We start from the raw sequence: 12,464 nt of genomic DNA, 5'->3' as shown, positions 1-12,464 counted from the left end.
AAAAATTATTTATATTTCATTTATAAAAATTGATATAAAATAAGAGGTACGAGTTAACAGATTAAATTAGAAAATGTATATGTACGAAGCGCGAAAATGCATATTTCGTTAACGTGACATTAATAGAATATAAAAAACGTATTCTTATTATAAACATATTCACTAAATGAAAAAGAGATAGTACTAGTATAAAGAAAAGCTAAATTAGACATAAAATATAATTAAATAATATTATGAATTTATAATTAATATAATTAGTTATATGAAGTACTATGAAAATAAACATGTATAAATTATTTAATATGGATGTTTTTAATATAATTTAATATTAACAGCCTTTCACACATACAATCTGTATGGAATATGTGAAATTGATAAGAAATAAGAATTTGAAATTAAAAATTAAGCTTGAAAATTTTTATTCACGTATACATCTAAACTACCTGTACATTCATTTTTTTTAATTCTTTTGGTACATTCAAAGTCTTTGGTTGTGGATTATTTATTCTGTTCAACGAATTCCTGAAAAATTGTACAATTATTTCCAATATTAATTATAATATGAAAATCTTATATCTATATATAAGGTTTACAAAATATATGCATTATAAATAATTTCTTGCAGATAACATTGTGCAAATATAGAACTTACTTATACAATCTTTTACAAACTATTTCACACTTTTTCCTGCCCATCGTAGTGTGAGCTATAAGCAAAAGAAGTAATCGATGCTCAAGAATTACATTTTTCAATTAAATTTTTATATTATTATTTTTTTAAAAAATTATAAAAATCAACGTAATAATATTGTGAGTGTATATTGATCATCTAACTTAAAAACTTTAATAACAATAAAATATTGTAAAATTAAGAAATTTAATTTTTGCTAAGGATCCATTACATTTTTCGATAACCTACAATAACATAACTTATTGTTATGTTTCTCTGTTTTTTTTTATTATATTATACGTTTTATATATAAACTAAACTATTATAATATACATGTGACTGATATCGTCATTTATTTAACTATTAAATTTTTCTTTATACATAATAATAATACATTTTTAATAAGCAACGTAAGTATTAAATCTCATATATTGTTAAAGATGTTTTGAGATTGTTCGTTGAAAATAGCAAATTAGGTACAATTTTTATTTAGTTATTGTTTAGAATTATAAAGAAATGTGCATTATTGAATACTGTTGTTGATACTAAAATCAAACCACGCTACCGATAATTTTGAATCATTTCTTCTAAATAAATTTGAATCATTTCTAAAATAATTGGAAAATAATTGTTTAAGATAACCATAAAAAAATGAATGAAAATTAATCAAGCATTAAAACGAAAGAATTAGATAAAAAAAAATTATGAAAGACTTGATATTCATCTTTGATACAAAAAGCAACAATTAATCAGAAAATACAGTTATAAAGTTAAACAAAATTGTATGCACTATTGAATAATATTCAGCTTACCTTTACAAAAATTAATGCAATTATCGGGCTGAGTTGCATTTGCTGTATAATATAATAAAGACATTCAGATATGTTAAAACATAGTTAACATGAAAAATTGTTTTCTAAAACAATTAAATATTAACAAGAAATACGAACCGTTTATAGTTACAATGTACGATATGACTAAAAATATTAAAATGACTAAATGTTTCATGTTTTCATTAGATTTCAAATTATTCAACAAATAAAGTAAAAACTTTAATTCGAATGTTTTTTAGTTGACTATTCAATAGAATTTTATTCTTTATGATAAAAATATAAGGATGAAATATGAATTTAATAATACATGCATACACGAGCAATAAAAAAATATTATTTAATATGTATTTTAGTATTTAGCCACTAACGAAAATCATTAAAATGGTAGTAAATATTTTCAATATTTTATTCATTATTCAATTTGTTCAATTTAACCGACTAAAATATTAATTTCCTATAAAATAACAAATATAAATTACTTAAATAATAAATAAAATTTTGTGATACCTCTGTATTTATAAAAAATAAGTTAGAATATTAACTTGATATTATTGTTATATAAATATTAATTACAAAAATATATGTTTTCTTCAAATACATAAAATTATTCGATGTCATCAGAATGGCAAAATATTTTCATCAAATAGAATGTGTATCCACATAATTGTGAATCACTGGAAATTTTATTAAAAGAAGGATTTCTTCGACATTATTTAACATTATTAACAATAAAATTAATATTTAAATACATCAATTATTACCATTAATTACTCCTCACTTCACAAATTCAGATGTTTGAACAACAAAAACATAATAAACAATTTTGAATATATTTTTATCGTAAGTTAAATAATGAAACATAACAAACTTTCTTTCCTATACAAGATTTGTATGTATTTTAGTTGACAAGAAATATAATTCTATTGATAAGACCCTTTTACACTTGAATTTTATCATTTTAAAAATAATAAACAGTAATGATAGAATATTATAAATCGAAAGATAAAGTTAAACATGTCTATCTTTATAAGAATATATTATTGCCTTTATTGTTTAACACAAGACATATTTAATATAAGGTAATTCAAAATAATAATATAATTTATTTTAAGAATTATTCTCATAATATAAATTGTAACAATAGTAAGTTATTGCAATACTGCTAAACACTGGAATTCACAACCGAAAGAATATACACGCATAATCGATTTCTATACTATTTTCATGCAGGTGTAAGATAGGAAAATATGAAATCAGAACAAAAACCAAACGAACATGAGTTAAATATACTATACACATTACTATCAATTACTTCATAATATAATAAAAAATAACTAAAACTGATTTCAATATATTACTTAATATTATATATAAATTAACTGCCAATAAAACACTTGTATAGTTTTTATATAAAAAATAAACTTTTAATATAAATACATTATTCAAAATTCAAAATTCAAAATTCAAAATTAAAAAATTCCTTTAAATATTCAATCTGATCAATATTAATAAAAATAATTGGTATGAATTTACAATTTTTCGATTATATTTATAATTCGGGTAAAGTATCTTAACGTTGCCAGGGCCAAATATAACTTGCAAAAATAAATATATAATTTATAGACAAATACTTGATCACAAACAAAAACGAAACTAATGTTCAAATGTACATAAGAAATAATTAATGTTATTAGTGAGAAACGGCAAAGAGATATAGGCTAATGATACAGAGAATAAGATAAATTGATAAATGATATGAAACAAAAAACAATTGCATGCTATGCACAAAAAAAAGGACGATGTACATTAAAATTATATTCATTCATATATTATTGAATATTTGAATTATCTAGAAATTACGAAAGTATTTAAAAATATTAAATATATTAAAGTTTTTGTGAAGTTTTAACTATGTGGAACCTTCTTATATTAAATGTATTGAACTAATAAAATATTATAATGATAATAATTAATATTTTGTAATAATAATATATCAATTAGTTTATTTTTTTTTTTTTGCAAAATTACTTATTTGTTATATATTATGAAATTATATCTTGCAAATTATGAAATTATATTTTCCAGTTGTATTCTTTTTTTCTTTTATTTTACTTTATTTAAATTCATTTTATTTGTTCATTACAGTCTCGTATATTGTCATTGAATATTTTCTATATGATAAAGAATTTAGCGGGGAAATATTCATAATTATTGCACAATTTATAAAAAAATTTGTCAACGATATAAAGTATGATAATTCAAAATATAGTAAATTTTTTTCTTTTTTTACAACTCTTAATTTATAAATTATTTAACAATGTAAAATGGTTTACATAAGGAATTGTTTCCTAAAATATCTCAATATAATTTCTATGCTGCATATAAAAGAATATTTAAAAAATTCAATTAAGAATTTGTTATTTCTTGAAATATAGAGTTATTAAAATAGGTTCTAGATAATACATTATTTATATATCAAAAAAGATCATAATAAATATTAATACATTTACATTTATTTTAATATTTATATTTTTTCTCGACGTACAAGATCTACTTGAAAATGAAAATGTAAATTTTCATTATCCATTACGACAATTGAGTTCGCACGCGTCTTTATCCGTTCCAGAGTATCCTGAAATTAAGTAAGTGATCCTTAATCGTTGAATTTACAAAGTATTAATTGTAGAAAAAAAAAATATATATATATATATATATATATATATATATATATACAAATGTATATATTTTCAACTTATGTTAATATATAATTACATAACGAAAATCTTACTTTTACAGAAGTTCAAACATTTCTCTTGAGACTCGCCTACGGAAAATAAAATGAATATAATATTATAATTTATACTAAGTACAGGTACAATTATCTACAAACCATTGACGAAAAATATGTAAAAGCAGATAAAAAATATACTAAGTATTAATAAACTCATTCTCTATAATTTTAAATTAATATTTGTATGAAAATATTTATAAATCTAATAAATAATATACTTAAAAAATTAAACTGGATTTGAAAATATTTTATTTATATTACGCATGAAGGCATTATACGAATAAATTAATAAAATAAATATATAATCATAAGAGAATTTCTTGTGCACGAAATAACTGTAATTGTTAAGTATATTAAAAAATTTTCATTAATTTATGTAATTTATAACATAATTTGAAATTCTTTTTATTTTATAAATAAGAAGTTGGAAATTAATAGGAAAATATCAAAAATTCCTTAACGTAAAATCCAACAAAATTAACGCTTCTCTGATTTATTTTGTAATTATTTGATTATTAGTTTCATTTTTTCTTTTTAATATTCAATGACTAATTATAAATATGTATCATTTGTATTTACGAACGATTTATTACTAATAAATAATTTTCTTACCGATCTGTGAATACTAACGTATTTATATATTATAACGCTTTATGTATTATTTTCAGGCTAACTAACGTCTTATTGTCAAGGATCAATGCAATCATGTCTAAAGAAATCAGTATTTCTATTTTTATATAAGCTATTTATTTATACATTCCGTCTTTTAAATAAGTGAAACTATTAATGAATATTAATAAAAAAATAAATATTGATTCCAAATTAATAATAAACAAAATGTATATGTGATCATTGCAGCTTTTTGAAATTATATAAATACAATTCTTTGGAATAATTTACTTTTCCTCTATATTTATCTAATACATACATTACTCGTGTATAAATATTGTTTGCATAAATTAAAATTTTAAAATTAATTGAAAGTGAATTAATATTTTAAAATTTATTTAAAAATCTAATGCACCATTTATAATACTTACTTACCTTCCGATTGGCTCATGGAAACATTATGTATATAAATACTGTAATATACATATTTGCTTTATTTTTAATAAAATATTTATTTGTATGTTTCTGAACGTACAAATATTTAAGGTTGGAACGTAATAATATATTTCTAAAATTATTCAGATTTTTTATTACAATGAAAAATTTTCTTTTTAAATTATTAGCAATGACAAAATAGAGTTAAAAATAGATTGCAAAGTGCTAATTTGAAATTGTTTATTTTCAATATGTTGGTTTTTTACATTTATACGCTCATCATAATATTTAATAATAATCCCTTTAATAATATTCTATTATACTGACGTTATATGTAATGCACATTTGATTTTAATTTCAGTTGCAAACTTTACATAGAATTTTTAAGATATTTTAACACGTAATACTCGTAATATTAATAAAATCGTCAAGGTTGAAAATGCTATATTAACTTAGTTAATTAACGAAACGAAGTTCGTAAGAATGTCGTAAAACAATTTTTTAATGTTAAAAACTTAATAATATTATTTTTTCTTTATATTTTAGAATAATTAATTACGCAAGGTCTGTTAGATCAAATAAAGCAAATACATTAAAAAGTATAATTATTTAAAAATATTTATGCAGTTATACATAAACGCTAAAACTAAAAATAATAATAAAAAATTCTTAAGAAATCAATGTAGATTACTTTAAAATAATTCTTTTGCGCTAAACACTAGCTGTATTACAAAAGTTTGATTTAAAAATACTAATTCTTATAAAACTAGTGTTTTACATGAAAAATGTTGATAATATCATTAACATTAGCAAATAAATATTGCGTATAATAAATATATTAGATTATATATTCAATTTTTAGAGTGTCAATTTCAGATTATTATGATTATATCAAATGTATAGATGAAGAAAGGCCGAAAATTAACTAAAATTGATAATTCATTATTGATTAAAATTTAACAGAAATTTAATCAATTAGCATTAAAATATTAATATAAATTTATATAAATTAATTATATGTTGAAATCGAAGAATTTTCTAATAATTGCTTAGTCTCAGTTGTTTGCTTTATTTACCATTAGATTATTCGCGTATAAAATTGTTATAACACGATTTATCAATAATTACATGTATTTGTGAAAGTATATGAATGTTCATTTATATATATGTATATTAAATGCTTGACTACTAGTACAATAATTACTGTATGAGTGCATATGCACGTGTTACCTGTGTATAGGGGGATGCACACATTTATAACAATTTATATAATGTTGTTAGTTGTTTTTTTAATAACTATTGATTATACGGCTTATGTGTATTATAATTTTTCGTTTGGAACTTTTGTTTACGGTTTTAATCCAAAATTTGACATGAAACTGTAACTATTATTTTTCACAATTACTGATATGTTATTCTTAACTAATTTTTGTTTATAGATATTTTTGTTTATAGATATAATAATATTTGTTTATAGATGATGTTGATAGAATTTCAAACGATCGAAACAATGGAATTTTTGTACGTTTTTACCAAGAAATGAAATGATTGTATTTCTTATTTTAATGATATAATTGTATACATAAGGATGTATAAAAAATTGTATAAATATATAAATATTGTAATATAAACTAGCTTCGTACAAAATATTTATTAGATAAAAACATAAGAAAAATCTTATTTTTTAATGAAGACAAAAATTGTATATTTTATAATATATATATATATATATATATATATATATATATATATAGAATATAAAATAATTTTTTTCATTTAGTATAAGTTAGTTTTAGTTTTAGTTTTAAGTAGCAGAAAAAAGCGTCGTAATATTATCTAAATAAAAATATTAATGAAAAGCAACAATATGTATACAAAATGGAATAGAATAGTTGAATGAATGATAATTATTACTCAACTGTAACTATATATATTAAAAATATAAGTTTACACAATTATAAGTTTGCTTTGTCAACTAAAATAACTTAAAATAAATCTTCTTTTATTTTTCTATGAATAAGAAATGTAGGAAATCAATTTCTTCTTAATAAATCTTATATTATTATGTATACAATAGTATATTTATTTTTAACGTAAAGATCAAATATAATTTTTATTTATAAATTCTACTCATTTCTTATAAATTGAAATATATTGTTTTAACTGTATTAATTTAATAGAAATTACAAGTATTTTTACCTAATATTAACATAAAGCTTATTTGATCAGTAAATGCACTTAATAATTCATAGATCGATTTTACAATTTCAAATTAATTTCAGATGACAGTGACATTATTACCTAGACATTATTACATAGAACTTCTGAGAAATGGCAAGAGAAAGTCGGAATCGGCTCTTTAAAAAACACACTCAAAACAATATCGTCGAATGCTCTCTTCATAAAATATAGAAAGTAGTTTCACGCATACACATATTGAACGATCAAAACAATAGTAAATACTGACTTTATGTTTGCACAATTTTTTTAAAAGCTCCTATTTTATTTCCTGAATGTTTAACCCACGCTTAATCAAAAATAAGTGCTGGAAAGATATTATATTTTATTGTATTACAGATATATGTTTGATTTAACTTTAGTAAAGCGTTTAATTTAATATTTGGGAACTTACAAGCATCATGATGATAGCAATCAGATTTACATTTCTCAAATTCTTCATCTTTGTTCACTATAATAAATATTGTTTTAGAAAATTAATTTGAAAATATTAAGTAAACGAAAAAACAATTTATTTATGTATTCTTTACATTATCCCATTGTAATTTAAAATGCAAAATTTTGAATAATCTACATTATAATATTTAAATGCAAATAATGGCGTGAAGGTTAGAAGTATAAACACATTACTTCTTTAAAAACAAATTTCACGACAACGTCGTATAAGTTTGTTTTCTCGTGAAAGCTTATAAATATTGTATTTCGTATTTGAGAAAATAAAGAAATTTATATTAAATTATTAATTTAATTATAATTTCTTAAAATGTTATTACCAAATAAAACTAACGTTGCAAAATATATTAAATTTCGTAGATTTACAATATCAAAAAATAAAAAAATAATATATCTATAAAGCAATATAATAGATATAACTTACCACTACATATATAAGCACATTTATCTATCAAAAGACCTGTACATCAAAGCAAATACATTAAAAAATTATATTATATTTTTGTTATAAATGTATATACTAGATAAAAGTAAAATTTATACACAAACCCTTAACATAACATATTGAAAAGATGAAAGAAAATAAAATCATTAATAAATACATTTGTGTTGGCTTGAAATAATTATTTTGACTATAAACAAATCTTCCATAAAAAATTTGTTGCAATATGTAAAGTCATATAAAAGTTTTACAATTTATATGAAAAACGTAGTTAGCGTTACTAAGATTAAAAGTTAATAAATAAAAATTATGAATAATAAATACTTAATATTGCAAATTGCTATCATAATTTTAATTATATATTCTCTACTACTTCAAAAGCCCCGATATATCAACAACATATTAGTCATATTCCTGTTTGATTATAAATGATATTATAAATAAAAAGTTATGTAATGACAAATAAATCGTATTTTGATATTATAAATTATAATGTTAAAAATTGTTATTTTTTAAATTACAGACAAGTCTATATTTACTTTTCTTTTTTATCTAATCTCATTTCGATAATCTGCATTTTTACTTGAGGTTCTATATTTGCAACAGTAAAAGATATTTTAATGCCATGAATACATATATTTGGAGATTGACAAATTCATGCAATATATATTTGTAATGATTTCTATCAATAATAAATTAATTTGATAATTCCATCCTATAGTACAACAACTTTTATTACTTTCTACATTTTATTACTTTTATTACTTTATTAATTACTGTTAAATATCTATATTATATATCATTGAATTTTTTATAAAATTTTGTACATAAAATTTACATTATTAAATCTACAATTTCAATTTAATTTTATTGTAGTAGTTTCTAACATGAAAAATATATTTATCTTTACAATTATACAGTTTGTAGATCATAGTTAAATCATCGATTATTATATGTCTCTCAACATTAATAGATTAAATTAATGGATAAGATTTTTCAAGTAACTAAAACAACAAATGTGTACTAGTATTAGACGAAGTTTTATTTTAATTGACGTTTTCATTATAATTCCTACCTTTTATTTCATCTTTTAGTGTACTTTTTCGGGTTAATATTTTTTACATTTTATTAATTATAAATGAATGTTGACATGTTGAAAGTTGAACTTTGATTAGCGAAAAAATCAATACTTGAGGAATGATATATATATATTCTGAAATTATAGGCTTAAAAATAAATAACAATTGAAAAATGTATATAAATAATTTTTAATTATATCAAAATTTGTATATGAACATTTAAGCAAATTTCTATAATTTTGCATTAATAGTTAACATTTATTTAGGAATACGAAATTATATTATTCAATATAATAAGTAATGCTCCGACATAATATTATTCATATTAATAATAGAAAATCGTAGAAATAATAATGATATCCTTTAAAGTATTTATATATTGGGATTTATGATGAATTACTAATTTTAAAATGTTCAAAAGTACGGAGGTTTTTTTTTTTTTTTTTTTTTTTTTTTTTTTTTTTTTTTTTTTTTTAAATACATTACCATTTACATAGAATATAATTTACTCATTTATTTAGCTGCAATTAATATTATAAATATCGCTTACTGTTTTATTACTTACCACATGATAAACCTGCCATTTTTATAGCTAAAATGCATTTACAATCATTCATTTCTCACTTACCTACAATTTGGAAAATTCAACATAAATACACGAAAATATAGGAAATATTTCATAATAAATTTATCATTTCAATTTTCATGTTTTTCTTTTTTAAACATTTCAAATAAGCATTACAGTATTTCATTCCAATTTTTTTTTTTTTTAATTTTAAAGCATTATAATGTATTTCATGCATTTAACAAAATCTATTTATAATTTTTAGTTTGTGAATTAAAATTTTATTATTCATTATAATAGATTCTATAAAATATATTTAAAAAATGTAAAATATTTTTTTACTATTATGTTTTTCAAAGAATTTAAGACGATCTATTAAAAAATATTAGTATTATTATAATTTATAACATATTTCTATCATGAAAAATGTTTATAACTCGAAACTATTAGAACGTAAGTTATTATATTATACAACTCGTACATTGAATTTAATTTTACAAATAAAATTCATTTAACGATTCCATTAAATATATTCATATTTAATAGATACAAAACATATATATACTCTATAATATCGTATAGATTTTATTCAAATGTTTAGGGAATTTATAAGTATTTTATTTAAATGATCCAAAATTGGAATAATTATTTTAGACAAAAATCTAGATACAATATTATTAAAAGACTGAATATATGAATATTAAAGAAATTTTTTTTAATACATGCACATAATGTATATACAATGAAAATAAATTTATTTACATTTAATAGTATTTGTTGATAAACATATATTACGTTGTGCGCGAACCCTCGTTTCGATGCAAAAAAAAAAAAACAAAAAAAGATATAAAGAAAATAAAAATAAAAATATATCTAAGAAAAACACATCTGGTAATTTCAAATAATGATTTACTGTATAATTAGAATGACAATGTTATTATAAATGTATATTTTACAAAAATTGTTCATTGTATTTTATATTAAAAAGTCAGTTAGTATTATTAAGATAAATACAAATTATAAATAACACGTATTATTTATTATAAACAGTTGTTGTAATATTTAGAATTAAATTATCGTGAAAAAAAATAAATCTTAGTGAAATTTCATTCGTTCCTTTGCTTTACTACAATATAACTTTTGTTGTTATTTTCTCTTTACAATTTCACATATATAAATATTCGACAATGCCATATAAATTTTCTTTAGTTAAAATGCCGATGGGTGCATTAAAAAAAAAAAAAGAATCAACACAATAATTCATTATATATTAAAGCTTAATAGAAATTAAGCGAGTGTAGAATTTTGTGGAATTATTTCAGTGTCTATCTATGTTGAACTGGGGATGGTCTCCCTAAGCTCAACCTCACCCTCAGCTCTTCTACATTCAGGGAAAAAATCTACCAGCAAACCCCCATTCTCCATCTTAGCGTTACTATTGCCAGGATCCACGCAAGAATGACCTTACACTTCGGATGATGGATGAAACATTAACGTTTCACTGATACTCGAAGACAGGGGACATTTGAATAGCTGCAAAAAGCTAATCTATACTAATGGTTCCGATGAGAAAATATCCGCCGTTTTTCATATTGGATACGAAGCTGCATTATTTGCTCGCTACGGTGTTTTTATGTACACATATAAATTATTTAGTTTACTACGACTGCTGGGCTAATTTATTGGTAATTAATTTATATAGGCCACAGGAGAGAGAGAGAGAGAGAGAGAGAGAGAGAGAGAGAGAGAGAAAGATTTTATTCTATTGATTAATTAGCTCCGTTCCAGTTAAAAATCAAATATTATATTTGTTATATAAGAAAGAAGAACCGGCGGTAAATAGACATTATTTTTCCATTGAAATAATCCATAGTTCTTCATAAATATCAAGTTCTAATATGAATTTACGTACGATTGATTCTCATTGGAGTTTAATTATTATCATATTAGTACCCAAATACAAACGGGTATTTTAGATCTAAAAAATAGATCCTATCGTATCGTGTATGAGGAATCTCAATATATCCTGAGCAGTCAAATACAAGAATTTCGTTGCTATTTTATAAGCAGAAGTACACACTGATTATACGATAGAATGAGAAAAATAAACCATCGATAAAGTGATTTGTACTCAAATCGTCAATAGTTCCATACTAATAATAAGGGAAACTCTTTCAATTTATATTAATTTAATATACTACGTCCAATAACTATTGACTTTTTATAGTAATATTATTTACTTAATACCGTCTTACGAATAAATTTAATTTATATATTTCGCGAGTGAGTGCCGCAATCACATTTTCATTAGAGACATTTTCACTACTTAAAATTTCTTAATAAACACAA

Source organism: Ceratosolen solmsi, unplaced genomic scaffold, assembly GCF_000503995.2.
Source record: "Ceratosolen solmsi marchali unplaced genomic scaffold, CerSol_1.0 scaffold1, whole genome shotgun sequence".
In the NCBI taxonomy this organism is placed as follows: domain Eukaryota; kingdom Metazoa; phylum Arthropoda; class Insecta; order Hymenoptera; family Agaonidae; genus Ceratosolen; species Ceratosolen solmsi.
The sequence above is the reverse complement of the archived record's forward strand: the minus strand, read 5'-3'. Positions refer to the sequence as shown.